The sequence below is a fragment of the Leopardus geoffroyi genome, chromosome A3, assembly GCF_018350155.1.
Source record: "Leopardus geoffroyi isolate Oge1 chromosome A3, O.geoffroyi_Oge1_pat1.0, whole genome shotgun sequence".
NCBI classification, from domain to species: domain Eukaryota; kingdom Metazoa; phylum Chordata; class Mammalia; order Carnivora; family Felidae; genus Leopardus; species Leopardus geoffroyi.
Window position 1 is genome coordinate 32,865,935 of NC_059336.1, and position 17,077 is coordinate 32,883,011.

Here is a 17,077-nt window from a genome sequence, read left to right on the forward strand (position 1 = left end):
CATGTGACAAAGGAAACAGAGAGACCAGGGACAAGGAAAGAGCAACCAGGAGTTAGAAGGGATGTAATATGTGGTGTTTAGGGCATGAATTTTTCAGCCAGCCTTGGCTAAGTTTCATAAACTAGTTCTGCAACCTCCTGGCTATGTGACATTGGGTATGTTACTTAACCTCTCTGATTCTCAGCTCCTCATCTCTAGAATTATTCTAATAGTGCTACCTTCAGAGTACAGTCATAAGGGGTTAATGGCATAATGTATGTGAAACATTTAACATAGTGCTTAAAACAAACTCAATGCACAGTTGGTGTTGTATCAGAAATTGTGTTATTACTATTATTAGTGTGAGCTTTAAAAGCTTCTTCCAGAGGGGTGCCTGGGTGGCTCAGTCGGTTGGGAGTCCGACTTCAGGTCAGGTCATGATCTCACGGTCCATGAGTTAGAGCCCCACGTCGGGCTCTGTGCTGACAGCTCAGAGCCTGGAGCCTGCTTCAGATTCTGTGTGTGTCTCTCTCTGCCCCTCCCCCGCTCAAGCTCTGTCTCTTTCTCAAAAATAAATAAACTTTAAAAAAAATTTTAAAGCTTCTGCCATAAAATGCATATATGCCCCCAAAAAGGTCTATGAAATGAAGCCATTTGGAACTAAGTTAACATGTGTACTAATTAATATGTTCACTTGAGGAGGAATTCCTATTCATTATTTCACTCATTTAACTAGTATTTATCAACCACATTATTCCAGGAACTGTTCCAGTTATTTAGAATACAAAAATGAATAAAATAAGAGTTCCTGCCTTCAAGGAACACCTAGTCTACAAGGGAAACAGCCACATAAAATATAGGAGGTAAAATAAGTTTGCCATTGTAACCTTCAGATATAGATGGCAACCTGGAAGGTCATTAACTCATATTGGAAAGTCATGACAGCCTGCTTGGAGACAGCACCCAGTTTGGGTCTTTTTTTAAATTAACATTTTTTAAAGTTTATTTATTTATTTTGAGAGAGAATGTGAGCATGGGAGCGCCAGAGAGAGAGGGAGAGATAGAATCCCAAGCAGGTTCCATGCTGTCAGCACAAAGCCCAATGTGGGGCTTGATCCTATGAACTGTGAGGTCATGACCTGAGCCTAAACCAAGAGTTGGATGCTTAACTGGCTGAGCCACCCAGACACCCCCCAATTTGAGTCTTCTGAGTAGTTTTCTAGACTGCAGAACGGAGGAAGAATATTCCAGTTAATGGGTCCATCTCAGCAAAATTACCAATGCATAAAATACCATAGAGTGCCAAAGAGTGGAAATCACCTGAATGTGTGGGCCAGGGAATTGTGGGAGATGAAGATGGAGAATAACATAAGAGAATTTCATATAACAAGTTGAAGGGTAGGAAAGGAGGCAAGAGGGAGATAGAGTTTGAAGATGAAGAAGCTGGTGGGAATAACTGATCCAAGCCTGAAAGAAATAGGATGAGACATCAGGAGTGGTCAATGCAGAAGTGACTGGGTCTGCCCTGAACAGAAGGAGAGACACCTCATCATCTGAGAATGTGGACAAAGAAGGAAGTAAAGATGGGTGTGGGTGAAGATAAGTTTATAGATAGTGGAAGATAGCAGTCCACCTAGGAGAGCTTCTCTAATTTTAATGTAACAGAAGCAAAGCTACTCATTGAGATTAGGAGTGTGAGCTTGTGCTGAACTGGAAATTTGAAGAGGGTGAGAAAGTCTGGAGGAGCAGCTCAAGGAACTAAGCAACTGTGAATGAATGAATTGTCAAGTTGTGCAAGGGCCCAGTAGAGGCTAAGACAATGTGTTTGTATGACACCAGTTGGCACACTGAGTAATTTTCTTTAGCCAGATTCAGTTTCCCAGGTTTAGGAAAAATAAGGGAAAATAAATGATGGTATTGCTCCAGATGCAGCATGAAAAAAAAAAAAAAAAGAAAGAGAAAACATAAGGAAATTAAGTGTGCTTGTGAGAAAAGAGTTGGGATGATCACACAGATGACCCAGGCTACATAGACAGAGACAAGAGGTCAGGAAACAGTCAAGATATCAAGGATGGAAGCATTAAAAGGTCAAGGGTCACCATAGGGAGAGCAGAAGAGACTTGGAAGGATGGGAGGTCAGAGAGTAGAATGTCAGGGTTTAAATTCTCTGGTATATAGTAGTTCTGGGTAGTGGCCAACTAGGGTGTGGGTCTTGGAATGGGTAGCATCAATGGAGTGGAATTAAAGTTAGTTTTAAAATGTATTAGATGGGCTAGCTATATGGATATTGTAGACTGATCACAAAAGGTAGATTGGAAATTATGGTTACAATTCCAGTGTCGGTCTCCACCAAATGATGGGATAGATCAGATCAAAAATGACAATGACAAGAGCAGGAAGGTGATGATACAGTCATGTGGCTTGAACTTCAAAGAGGGCTTTTTTTGTGCAAGGAAAATAAAAGATGTTTTGGAACCATGAAAAGACTACCCTTATGATGCCACAGCACTGGGGATTTGAGACAATGGAACTTAGGGTCATTCCGTTTTGAAGGAGAATGGAGAGAATGGAGAGAAGAGAACCACTAGCCAGAGAATACAGTCTAGATGTTGTGGGGAAGGAAATACTGGTAGGCTGGAGAGTTCATGAACACATGGCCACTTTAAGTGTGGTCTAAGACCAGCAGCCTTGGCACTGCCTGAGAGCTTGTTAGAAATGCAGGATCTCAGGCCCTAGCCTAGACCTATGCAATCAAAATCAGCATATTAACAAGATCCTCAGGTAATTTGTATGTCAATAAAAATTCTAGAAACACTACTCTAAACATAGTCAGGAATGATTACAAGTGGGAAAGGTAAGAGTGAAAATAAATTGTTTCTGATGATCTTAGCTCTCTATTTCTGCTCACATGAAAAATTAAACTTCTCCAGGGAGTAATAAAATAGTACTCTCAATTCAGGATGTCAAAGCACCATGAAAATATCAATTTTTATTCCTTGTAGGCTCAATGAATTAGTTCCTCAATGAATTTATGTGAGGTGAAAGAGTGTCAGTGACCAATAGGTTTCTTCCCTTGGCTTCAGAGAGAGAGAGAGAGAGAGAGAACAACAAAAAGAGTTTTCTAAGGGGTACATGGCTTTCAGATCGGTATTGGTGGGGGAGCCAGGAGACAGAGCCAGGGCTCAGACTTCTCCACAACTGTGTGTTCTATAAGCATCGCACCACACTTCCTCCTCAGCCAGTCAGTCCCTCCTGGCCAAAAAGCCAAGAAGAAACGATGCCAGGGAACCGGTAATTGTATAGCTTTTCCAGTGTACTGCTCCAGATCCACATAACGGACATGTCAAAGCCTACTCTCCCCTCTGAACATTTAGCAGTGACCAAATGGGCTGGAGGAAGTGGGAAAAATACCGTGAAAAATCCTGGGCTGCACCTCAGAGACTAATAAATAATTACTAATGGGAAAGAAAACAGAGGAAAGAGAAAAGGCAAAGTAGCAGGCAAGACAGGCAGAATGGATTCTGGCCCACAAAAGGGGAGTAGACTGGGGGTTAAGTACAATTGAAAAAAATCTAACACACACCAAAAGCAGTGACCCAAAGACAGCAAAAGACAGAGAGTAAAGCTAATTGGGGAAACTTTCTGTTCTCACATTTGATCCCTCTGTTCACAACATTTCAGTGACTTACTGAGGCTTGGAATTGGACTGCTAAATCATTCAGCATATGAGATTTGTCCCAAGTTAAATGGATCGCTTCCCCTTGTAGGTTTTTGGATACTGGCTTATTTTTAGGGAGAGAATTTGAGGGACTCTGCTAAATTATTGATGTGAGGGAGACTTTAACCCAGGCATCAGAAATGACCGAATGGAGAAGCATGGGCAGGTGCCATATTGTAATTTGTTCATCTCTTAAATTATGTAGCATATGTATCACAATATATTGAATTTAAAACCTGAAGTATGACATTCAGTGAATAATTCATACTGGCTCTTTCATTAAGTGTGAGATGAGGCTTAGGATAATGATATCAGATTTTAGCTAGTGCCTCATTTAAATACAGATGTGGAAAAGGAAATTTCTTTATCACTGCTATAGAGAAGGTATTCATGGCTGTGTAGAAAACTGGAACTGAATCATAAACACACATACACACACACACACACACACACACACACACACACACACCTTCTTCAAGAATGATCCAGGATAAAAGTAGATAATGCATTACTTTTAAAAAACATATTTCATTCATCCTTTTCCTGCCTAACAGTTTCTTTAAAATATAGAACTTAAAGATGATTATCTCACTAGGAATATTGTTTTCTTCTCACAGAAGATTCTTTTTTTTTTTTTTTTAATTTTTTTTTCAACATTTATTTATTTTTGGGACAGAGAGAGACAGAGCATGAACGGGGGAGGGGCAGAGAGAGAGGGAGACACAGAATCGGAAACAGGCTCCAGGCTCTGAGCCATCAGCCCAGAGCCCGACGCGGGGCTCGAACTCCCGGACCGCGAGATCGTGACCTGGCTGAAGTCGGACGCTTAACCGACTGCGCCACCCAGGCGCCCCATCTCACAGAAGATTCTGATCCCGAGAAACATGCCTGAGTTTTGAGGAATGACTGTGATTCATAGAGCAAATGTCCATAAAACACGTCCTCTAAGTCTTCCTTCTCTGGATCTCACAGGGAACCCACAGGCCAGAGATAAATCTCTAGTGATCTAGTTTGGGAGACTCTGCATGCACATTTGAAAATTGAACTACCATGCATAATAACTATGCATGCAACATTTCAAGCACTATGCATCTTGGCTTCCAGTGACTGATACTACTAAAACGTGTTCTGTGATTTTGTAGAAAGGAAAGAAGTTGGGGTTGATGTGGTTACAAACATCTGAACTGGAAAACTTGGGTGGAAGTTAATGTCTCTTCACTCACTCCTTCTTACATCTGCTTACATTTGCTATCATAATGCTTTTTCCAATATCTTTTCTTCATAGACTGACCAACCATCATGGTAACTTTTAAAATTTTATGGAACTTTTGGAGGATATGGTCAAGGGGCATGATTCCTTCCTTTCTTCTATCCTCCCATATCATGTTTGAGATAAAGATATAAGCAATAGAATAGAGAATGAATAGAGAAAAGACTTGTCTATAAAGCCAAGGTAAGTTGTTTTTAAGTTTAGTGCACCCAAAGACATGATTTTTTTATCCTGATCTTGATTAATGATTTGGTACATATTTGCATATATGGAGAATATGAAATGGGCACAAAGTGCTTCAATCTTTTAATAGGAAATGAATCCCTTGGGTAAAATAACCATTGTGCATGAACCTGTGCAAGGTGAGGTGTCAACTTCATAAAATAATAAGGGCTGAGAGACAGGAAAGACCACTTCTGGCTGAAATAATTAGAGACGGTTTATGGAAGAAATGTGTTTTGTATGAGTCTTTTTTTTTCAAAAAATTTTTTAACGTTTATTTATTTTTGAGACGGAGAGAGACAGAGCATGAATGGGGGAGGGTCAGAGAGAGAGGGAGACACAGAATCTGAAACAGGCTCCAGGCTCTGAGCAGTCAGCACAGAGCCTGACGCAGGGCTTGAACTCATGGACCGCGAGATCATGACCTGAGCCAAAGTCAGACGCTTAACCGACTGAACCACCCAGGTGCCCTGTGTATGAGTCTTAAAATAAGGCAGGGTTTTATTAATTAGACATTGGAAGCAGAAGATGACATACACAAAGACACAAAACCCTAGAAAGACAAGGAGCATCTGGAAATGTGAAGCTAGAGAATGGGCTTTACATGTAGCAGTGGAGGGAAAACAAAACTAGAAATGTAAGTGGAGGTTGATTTTGAGGGGACTTTGAATCCAGACTAGGGAGGTGAAAGGTATTGGGTGAGTAGTGGAGAGCCTTGGAAAGATGTGAAGTGGAGAAAGATGTAATCAGAATGCACATTCAGAAGATTATTCCAACATAAAGTGTAGAATTTGTTGAGGTAGGGAGGGGCAGTGATTAGGTGGGTCTGTTATAAGGCTACTGCCATGCATTTCAGGTACAAGATAAAAGTACCTGAAGGAACATGGTGATAAAGGGAAATTGCCATCTCTACCTTCTTGCCTCTTCAGTCAGTTCACAACCTACTGCTGTTTGGCTTCCTCTACACAACATATCCCAAATGCAATTTATTGTCTTCTTCATAAACTTGCTCTTCCTCTTATAGTCCACATCTCACTTATGACACCATCTACAGTACCAACCAAACCAGAAACTTTCAGGTTAAGTCTGACTCCTTCCTCTGCTGAGACCTACTTCATCCAATCAACCTCAGGTCCTCCTTATCTAACCACATAAACATTTCCTAAATCTAACCCTTGTGACATCCACACTATCCCAACCTGACCATGTAACATCTTGCAGTCACTTTCTATTTGGTCTCTCCACATCCAACCATAAGAAATAATGTAGTGGTTCAACATTTGAACTTCTGTGCCAAACTGTCTGGGCTTTCCTATTTCTTAGCTGTATGGCCAGGGACAAATTTCTTCATTTCTTTCTGCTTTCCTTGCTTCATATACAAAATGGTAAATAATGGTAATTCATATCTACTAAGCCTGTTAGGAGAATTAAATGAGTACTTAGAAGGGCACCTGGCATGTAATAGGTTCTATTTAATGTTCTCTGTTTTAATTGAAACAAAAAATAATCCACCCTCTATCCTGGGGAGATAAGATTCAACCAAGCCTCTCTTCCCAAACTCTATAGGATGAACTCTAAGCTGTGTGATGTTTACAAATTTTTCCATGGTCTAGACTGGTTAATTTTCCCACCTCACCTCTTACCACACCTAACCTCATAATTTAATCCCAGATATTAAACCACATGTAGCTATCCAAATCTACCACATTCAGTCACGTCTTTCTGGTTCTTCTCAGAATAGTCTGCCTGCTTACAATGTATCCATCCTCCTTTCCTCGATACTGCTTACTCATTTGTGAAATGCAAGCTCAGGAATCATTTCCCCCAGGCAGCCTTCTGTGAATGCCCAGGTAGGTTAAATGCCTCTCTTCTCCACCTACAAGATAATTTTATCACGGTATGAATTGTATAGTGCTGAAGTCATCTTTATGATCCTACTTCCAGACCAGACTGAAGACTTCTTGAGGGCAGAGGCTATGTCTTATTTACCTTTAAATCCCATGGAGACAAGGACCATGCTAGATCTAGAGTAAGTTTTCATAAACAGTTGTTAAAATAAAGGAAAAAAATTAAACAGACTTGGCAGTCAGCTAAATGTGGAAGTACTGAGAAAGAGAGATTGGAAGCTGATTCCAAGGTTTGAAGTCCAAGTTACCACAAGAATCAAGGTCATATTTATAGAAATAGGGAAGTCAGAAGGAGGAACTTCTTTGAGGGAAAAGAAAAAAAAACCTGATGAGTTAATTTTTAAACAAACTAGGTTTGGGATGCCAGCAAAACACGATGAGAAATATACACTGTGTGTATTGGAAAGAAGCTATGGTAGATTTGAGAGTGATTGTGTTTGTTCTTTTTCGCTGGATTATGCTGCATAACAAACATCCCCCAAATATCAGTGGCTTATAACAACAAAAGCCTATTCTCACATGACATGTCACCTGTTTGTCAGCTACAGTTCTGTGGTTCTGCTGCTCTGTTCCAGGCTACATGTGGATCTGGTACACACTGTTCTCATGGTGAAAATTCAGAATAAGAGTGGGCACAGAGCCAACCACCCAAGCACACTGAAAGGCTGTGCTCAAATGTGACATATAGAATATGCACTCATATTCCATTAGCCAAAGCAAGTCACATGGCCAAATCTGAAGTCAACAGTGTGGAGAAGCATGGCAAGGGTATGGTGGGGAATAAGATATTATAAATAAATAATGCATTGTTGCACAGTGGGAATAGTTGAGATTATGTGTATAGATCAGATCATGGTCTCAATTTCTTTTTTTTTTTTTTAAATATAATTTATTGTCAAATTGGCTAACATACAGGGTGCTCTTGGTTTGGGGGGTAGATTCCTGTGGTTCATCACTTACATACAACACCAAGTGCTCATCCCAACAAGTGCCCTCCTCAATGCCTATCACCCATTTTCTTTTCTCCCCCACCCCCTACAACCCTGTTTGTTCTCTGTATTTAAGAGTCTCTTATGGTTTGCCCCCCTCTCTCTCTGTTTGTAACTATTTTTCCCCTTCCCTTCCCACATGGTTTTCTGTTACGTTTCTCAAGTTCCACATATGAGTGAAAACATATGATATCTGTCTTTCTCTGACTGACTTATTTCACTTAGCATAATACCTTCCAGTTCCATCCATGTTGCTACAAATGGCATGATTTCATTCTTTCTCATTGCCAAGTAGTATTCCATTGTATATATAAACTGCATCTTCCTTATCCACTTATCAGTTGATGGATATTTAGGCTCTTTCCATAATTTGGCTATTGTTGAAAGCGCTGCTATAAACATTGGGGTGGCATGTCATGCACTCAATTTCTAATTCAAGAGGAAAGAGAAACAAAAAGGAAGAAATTAAACAGCTTAAAGGCAGTCAGAGAGAGATAAAGAGGGGAACCAGAATAATCAATTGTAATGCAAATCAAAGGAGGAGACAGTCAAAGGAGAGGAGGAACACTTTGTCTGGTATTACAGATGTCAATGTAAATGAGAAAATGTGAATATGAGGAGACTTGAGAGAGAAGGGATTCATTACCTATGCTGAGCCCATTTCTGCACAGATTTCTATTCAGGTTCTACTTGGCTAATCTAGGTTTAGGGTGGCACTCATAAGAGATTGCCTAGAACAGTTTCGGACAGTGTCCCACAGCAGCTGAGTTGTATGGATCAGAAGATAGGAGACAAAAGACACATACCATAACACTCATACTCTCATCAAATATTAGGGAGATTATCATGGGCTGGGGGGAGGTTGGCACCTTCAGACCTTGGGCTAGTCTAGAGAACAATATTCCTGACAAGTAGCTGATGATCCTAGGAGACAGAATTTTTCTCAATTAGAAAAAGAAACTTCTACAGCCTAGAAAGTCCAACAATGGAATAGTAGCCTTCATGAAACAAATGACTCTCAATACCACTGGAGTCTTCAAGCAGAATCTAGATGACCACACAAAAATTACGCTATGTAAAAGTACATACACCGGCTAAAAAGTTAGGCCAATAGATCTTCACTGTCCTGTCCCTTTAAAGTATAAATTGTATTGTTTTATGATCATTACATGAAATATGTTGGTTTATCATATATCCACTATTTATTATTTTTGCTTCTCCAACTCCTTGCCATCAGCTTTATATTCCCTATTCAATAGGCGTTTTCAGGTATCTGAATGTAGTGATTTGAGTTAAGTACCCTAGAATATTATTTTGAAATCCTAATCCCTAGTACCTTAGAATGTGATCTTATGTTGAAATAGGGTCTTTGCAATGTAGTTAAGATGAGGCCATACTGGAGTGACATTGACCCTTAATCCAACATGACTTGCATCCTTATAAGAAGAGAAGACACACACACACACACACACACACACACACACAGAGGGCCATGTGATGATAGAGGCAGAGATTAAAGTGCTGTAGCAGCAAGCCATGGAATGTCAAGGATTGTTGGCAACTACCAGAAGCTAGGGAGAAACAAAAGATTCTCCCCTACAGGTTTCAGAGGTAGCATGGCTCTGCCAACATTTTGATTTCAAACTTCTAGCTCCAGAACTGTGAAAGAAATTCCTGTTGTCTTAAGCCACCTAGTTTGTGGTACCTCATTAGAGCAGTGTGAGGAAACTAATACACTGTCGAAAAGGGGCAAAGTAGCTTTTGAAGTGTCTGCTGATAACCTTGTTGTGAGTATTTTAATTAGAGTAGGATTCTTTTTCCTGAAGTTGCAAAATTCCAGCAGTATGAGAGATTGATAGAATTCTACCACCTTTGAAAAGGCAAGAAAAATGAGTAATATCTGCCTTCCTGTAACTTGTCACGAATGAAGGAACATCCTTGTTTGTGAAACTTAATTTTAGTAATTGTCTCTACTTGTCTTGTTTTTACTGCAAATCTGATTTGTTTTAAATATCTGAGCTCTAGTTTGAGGTAAATACTTCTCGAAATTCTAAAGAAACTCCCTTGAGATGTTTAGTAGTTGTAACTGCTTAAGTGCTTAAGGAGAGAGTGAAAATACAGATTCTCATTTGATTAAATAAAATGCTTAATGCTCATTGTGTGAAACGCAGCTGCAGTGGAAATTTTATATTCCATTATCTGCATTTTCCTGGGAACTGCTTGGCTTCTGGAAGTTACAAAACAAAGGACATTAGGATTTTAATCTAACTGACAGTGTATGTCTTCGGGACAAGTGATTAGTGTTGCAGAATGTGTACTTGGCAGCTATGGTAGGATGCTCATACAAATACATATATGGGCACAGACTCAAAGACAAAGATACAGTGATGTCTGGAAGCAGATTAACCCTTGCAACCATTAATGTTAAATACCTTTATCTTACAGGGAAGGCCAAGAGATGTGCTCAAGGCTAACCAGACCAAGCATAAACTGTCTGAATTTTACTAAACTCAAGTGTTTTTTTTTTTTTTTTTTTTTTTTTTTTTTTATTTCTTCCCCAAATTTCACCTTTATTTTTCACTGAATCCTTAGTAAACATTTCTCCATTTTCTGAGCCCCTCAGAAAGGGTAACAATTGTGAAATATACCCAGAGGACTCTGTATAACATAGACCAATGATTTTGAGGAAAAAGACTGCCTCAACCTTATCCCAATTGAGGGAAAGGAATACTCTTTGGTCCAGCTGCCTCAGAATTCCTGTCTCATCTAAGGACAACAGGGACCACCATTCAAAGATTGTGCATCCTCAGCCAGAGAGGGAAAAAAAAGGAGCCTGGTGGTGGTAGAGGGGGAGGAAGACCACTGTGGAAATCCTTGTGGAGGTCACTCCTCTGAGAAACAGACCCAGTAAAATCTCAGAAGCATTAAGACGTAGTTAGAAGATTGTTGTATGCTTGCCTTCTCCATCTAAGGTCCCTTATCAGCAACCCAACAGTGGTCCAATAAAATAACAATTGATCACAGCTAAAAGATCTGTAAAATACAGATTTTCTCTAAGGAGGAATACATTGGAAAAATTAACGTCACAAGGGGTATGAAGAATGGGGACAACAGCTTCTCTATAGCTACAATAAACACAGCTCAGCTTCTAGCTGCTACAAACCTTCAGTTTGTAAAACACACATTACCTGCAAAGTACAATCAAGAGAAGTACAATAAAAAGAGGTATGCCTGTATATTGGTCTATATTATCCTTTTCTTGTAATGTCTTTGTCTGGCTTTGGTAGGAGGGTAATGCCGTTTCATAGAATGAGTAATAAAGTGTGCCCTCCTCTTCAGCGTTTGAAGAGTTTGAAAGCATTGGGCAGTATAATTTTTAAGAGTATCAAATTCAGTTTCAAACTGACCTCATTACAAATCCCAGTTGTGCCACTTTCTAACAATGTGATCAATTACTAAATATCTCTAAGCTTCAGTTTTCACCTAAGAATAAAAAGTATTAGATTTTCATCATTTGAAAAATATAAGAAACATTTATAAATTACTTAGTATATTTTTGCCATTTATTTAATTGCTCAATAATTGATTAGTTGTTAGAATTTTGTCATGCAATTCATGTAACAGGCAATTCAGAAACGTACCACTCATTATTTAATTTATCACCTCAACAATTTGTTCCTAATTTTTTTTTTTTTATTTTTTATATATATATGAAATTTATTGTCCAAATTGGTTTCCATAAAACACCCAGTGCTCATCTCAAAAGGTGCCCTCCTCAATACCCATCACCCACCCTCTCCTCCCTCCCACCCCCCATCAACCCTCAGTTTGTTCTCAGTTTTTTAACAGTCTCTTATGCTTTGGCTCTCTCCCACTCTAACCTCTTTTTTTTTTTTTTTTTCCTTTTTTCCTCCCCCTCCCCCATGGGTTCCTGTTACGTTTCTCAGGGTCCACATAAGAGTGAAACCATATGGTATCTGTCTTTCTCTGTATGGCTTATTTCACTTAGCATCACACTCTCCAGTTCTATCCACGTTGCTACAAAAGGCCATATTTCATTTTTCCTCATTGCCACGTAGTATTCCATTGTGTATATAAACCACAATTTCTTTATCCATTCATCAGTTGATGGACATTTAGGCTCTTTCCATAGTTTGGCTATTGTTGAGAGTGCTGCTATGAACATTGGGGTACAAGTGCCCCTATGCATCAGTACTCCTGTATCCCTTGGATAAATTCCCAGCAGTGCTATTGCTGGGTCATAGGGTAGGTCTATTTTTAATTTTCTGAGGAACCTCCACACTGTTTTCCAGAGCGGCTGCACCAATTTGCATTCCCACCAACAGTGCAAGAGGGTTCCCGTTTCTCCACATCCTCGCCAGCATCTATAGTCTCCTGATTTGTTCATTTTGGCCACTCTGACTGGCGTGAGGTGATACCTGAGTGTGGTTTTAATTTGTATTTCCCTGATAAGGAGCGACGCTGAACATCTTTTCATGTGCCTGTTGGCCATCCGGATGTCTTCTTTAGAGAAGTGTCTACTCATGTTTTCTGCCCATTTCTTCACTGGGTTATTTGTTTTTCGGGTGTGGAGTTTGGTGAGCTCTTTATAGATTCTGGATACTAGCCCTTTGTCCGATATGTCATTTGCAAATATCTTTTCCCATTCCGTTGGTTGCCTTTTAGTTTTGTTGGTTGTTTCCTTTGCTGTGCAGAAGCTTTTTATCTTCATAAGGTCCCAGTAATTCACTTTTGCTTTTAATTCCCTTGCCTTTGGGGATGTGTCGAGTAAGAGATTGCTACGGCTGAGGTCAGAGAGGTCTTTTCCTGCTTTCTCCTCTAAGGTTTTGATGGTTTCCTGTCTCACATTCAGGTCCTTTATCCATTTTGAGTTTATTTTTGTGAATGGTGTGAGAAAGTGGTCTAGTTTCAACCTTCTGCATGTTGCTGTCCAGTTCTCCCAGCACCATTTGTTAAAGAGGCTGTCTTTTTTCCATTGGATGTTCTTTCCTGCTTTGTCAAAGATGAGTTGACCATACGTTTGTGGGTCTAGTTCTGGGGTTTCTATTCTATTCCATTGGTCTATGTGTCTGTTTTTGTGCCATCAAGTGTTTTTTAAGTACCAACTATGTGCATCTGTTGGCCAGTCACCTGGAGGTTACACATGATAATATCCATAACATTTGAGCACATAGGTATTGTTCTCACATATTTCCAGGTAAGACAAGTAAGTCCGAGACAGATACTGTTACCTTTCCAGCATCATATAACAAGTAAATGGCAGAAAGGGGTCTGGGACCCAAGTCTCTTCCTTCCTAGTGATTTAAACGTATCCTACACTCAAAAATTATGAACATCATGGTTCATTTTCATATACATTTGTGTGAAAGGCACATCAATGTGTACAACTTGTACCTCTTCACTCTCATAGAAATAATCCTCAACCCAGACTCCAGTCTGCTAAAGATGTTCTCATCAGCAGCTTTGTTTTATTTTAAGCCAAGACTTTCCTTCCACTTTGAAATGCCACCAACAATTATATGACTAGAAGGAAAATCCATTCCAGTTCAACTGTTGTCATAAAACCTTAATCATTTCGGCAAGTAGCCATTTCCAAACTGCCTACATTCTGCACTGATACTTCCTTTAGAAACATACCAAGACCTGTGTATCCATAGAGAATACAGAAGTTTGCAAACATTTTGAGAGTTTGAAGGCAAATCACAGCTGAGTCATAAGAAAGTTACCTTCCTGGTCCTAACGCCAAGGGTTCTGCCATTAAAAAAAATCTCATTGCTGCTGTATCCTGATGCCATGGAGATCCATGGATTTCCCTTGGATCTTTCAGTTTTATTCAAGAACCCAGTTCAAGAGCCAAGAACCCACATTGGATTCATGGTCATGAGGGCATCCTAAAGGGAGAGTTTTGCCTAGAAAAAAGACAAGGTTAAAACTACCTAGCTATAGATGTAATCAACAATAATAGAAGTAAAGATTACTGGATTTGGACACTTATTACATGTCAGGAACATTCTATGTATTATTTTTACCATACCCTACAAACTAGGGTTGCTTCTAAACATTTTTTAGAAATTGATGTTGTGAATTTTATAACTTAGAGTCACCAAACTAGAAAGTAGCACAGCTGAAACTGAAAGATAGGAGTGCCCAACTGTAAAATTCTGTGCTTTTTAAAATACCACATTGCTGCTCTTCAAAGCCAGCTTCAATATATTGAATAGAATGTTAGCAGAATAGAAAGTGTTCAGTACTGTCTTTGCAGCACTGTGCTCACAGCCTCCTGCACACAGGCAGGCATCACCATTTTGCTAGTGGAGATGAGTCTGGAGAGAACCCTTTCATGGTAGTAAGTGAGGATGCTAGCATGCAGAGCCAGGTCTCTAAGCCACAAATCCTGGCCTCCTGGTTGTCTCTCAATGGAACAATGGAAGGGAAGCTCCACACACTAATGACTGAAATTTCAGTAGTGTTCAGCTAGTGGCCTGAAACAATGATCTGCTCTTGTAAGACCAAATTCCTTTTAGACATACCCTCTTTCCACTCTGATTTCCCTGAGCCCCACAAAATGGGTGTTGACACCCACCAGTTGTCACTGTCACCAGATTCCCTAAAAGGCCATGGAGACCAGTGTCCTGAGAAATCATCCACATCCTAGACTATTCATCTGAATATCCAATTAGTAAGTGTTAATAAAGTGATAAATTTCATGCTTGGCACTTGAAAGCTCATTGTAATTATTCAGTTGTTCTATTCATAAGAAGATATCTGCACGGAATTGCCTACTCTGCCATGTCAAATCCACATGTTTCTTTTTCTCCCACCTCTTTCTTTAAAAATGCTATCTGGTAAATGTTCAAAGTTAACACTCATTAAAATACATCATTGTAATGTGCCATCTGACTGGATGCACTGGGGAGGGCCCAACATTATTTTTGGGATATTTTTGACAAAAAAATTATAACTTCAGTCTAATCCTGAGAAAAGAAAACCAGACAAACCCAAATGAAGAGAAAGAGACACTCTACAAAATGAGCAGTACCCTTCAAAAGTGAAAATATCATGAAAGACAAGGGAGACTAAAGAACTGTCATAGGTTGGGGGAGAATAAGGAGACCACAACTAAATGCCATGTGGGATCCTAGATTAGATCCTGGAACATGAAGGGAACATTATTGGGAAAAGGAGCAAAATCCAAAAATATCTGTAGTTAATATTGTATCAGTCTCCATTCCCCTGTTTTGATCATCGTATCATAGTCATATAAAGAGTTAACATCAGGGGCACATGGGTGAAGGACATACAGGAACTCCTTGTGCTGTTTTTGAAACTTCTCTGTAAACTTAAAATTATTTCAAAATGGAAGGTTTTTATTTTTTAAGTTATGTTTGTCAAGTAGAGGAGGACTCGAAATCAGACTAAGGTGTTGAAAGCAGACTGGTTGATCTGGAATCTTGGCTCCACCACTTCCAAACTGTCTGGCTTCAGACAAATTCTCCAGTCCTCTCTAAGCTTGAGATTCTCATGAGTGCCTCATAGGTTTGTTATAAGCATAGTATAAGATAATGCATTTAAATTGTGTAGCACAGTTCTTAACACATAGTAAGTGCTCACAAATGGAAGCTTTTGTCATTATCTTTTAATGACCTTTTTATGACCTTTTTAATGACCTTTTTAATGACCTTTTTTTCCCCCTCTTAGCGGTGCCTAATGACCATACCCTCAATAGGACAGTAATGACTAATAGTAATTTATCATATTACCTTTCCACAAATATTTGAATGTTAAAGAAAATGTATAAAGGTGCTGTGAGAGAATTCAGTGGCAGATTGTATTCTCTAAAGATGACACCAACAATATCTCTCATCCTAAAAGCATTTCTAGAACCATGCCACCCTCCATTAAAAGGTAGAGTCTATGTACCTTTCCCTTGTATCTGGACAGCTTTTATAAATGCCATGACTGATAGTGCATGGTGGAAGCGATGCTATGTAATTTCCAAAGACATGTCTGAAAATGCTGTGTACTGACTGATAAATGCCTGTTCTCTTATGATGCTCACTCTTAGAACCTAGATACCATGCTGTGATGAAATCCAAGCAGCTCATGAAAAGGCTCATGTGGAGAGGAACAAAGGGCTGTGGCCCATACCTCCAGCTGCGTTCCCCCTGACAGCCAGCACCAACTTGCCAACATATGAGTGAAGCATCTTGAAAGTACATCTTCCAGCCCTGGTCAAGACACTCAGCTGAAACCACATGGAGGAGAGATGGCCTGCCCCCATCAAGCCCTGTGTAAATGACTGATTTATAAGCTAGAAATATTGCTGATGTTTTAAGCCATTAAGCCTTGGGGTGGTTTATTATACAGCTATAGGTAACATATTTTGATGGCAGAAACTTGTACTAGAGTAGGGACCAGGAACATAAACAAGACTTTTAAAAACGTGGGCATGGTTAAGAAGTGGAGCTGGAAGAGAGCTTGTATAGACATGAGGAATATTCAGTGGACTTCATAGGCATTTACCTCTCCACAATGCAAGGAAACTGTAAAGTAGTATTTGTCCAACAGACTAGAAAATGGAACAAAGTGCAAACATTTGAAACGGGACGTATAATGTGGGGCAGAGCCTTGTGTACATTCTCAGGAAGATAGTGCCCACCATCAGAGTGGATATGAAAATCAGTCCGCAGGCTAGTCTGCTGTAGTAGATAAAGTTTGAGGTTTAGGCTACCAATTAGTCATGCCTCTTCTTCTCTCTTGGTTTAAATCAGCTGAGAACAGAGCCAAGTGACAAGAATTCAATCCACTTTCAGAGTTTTGACCTCAAAATGGGGGGGGGGGGCGGTTCTGGTATTTTGTGTCTGAGAAAGACATGGCTTGGACCTAAAATCAGAAGGGAGCTATCCACCCACTCTCACACCTCCTCATCTAGAATGCACCTGCAGGAAGGCCTGGGTTCATGGAACAGACA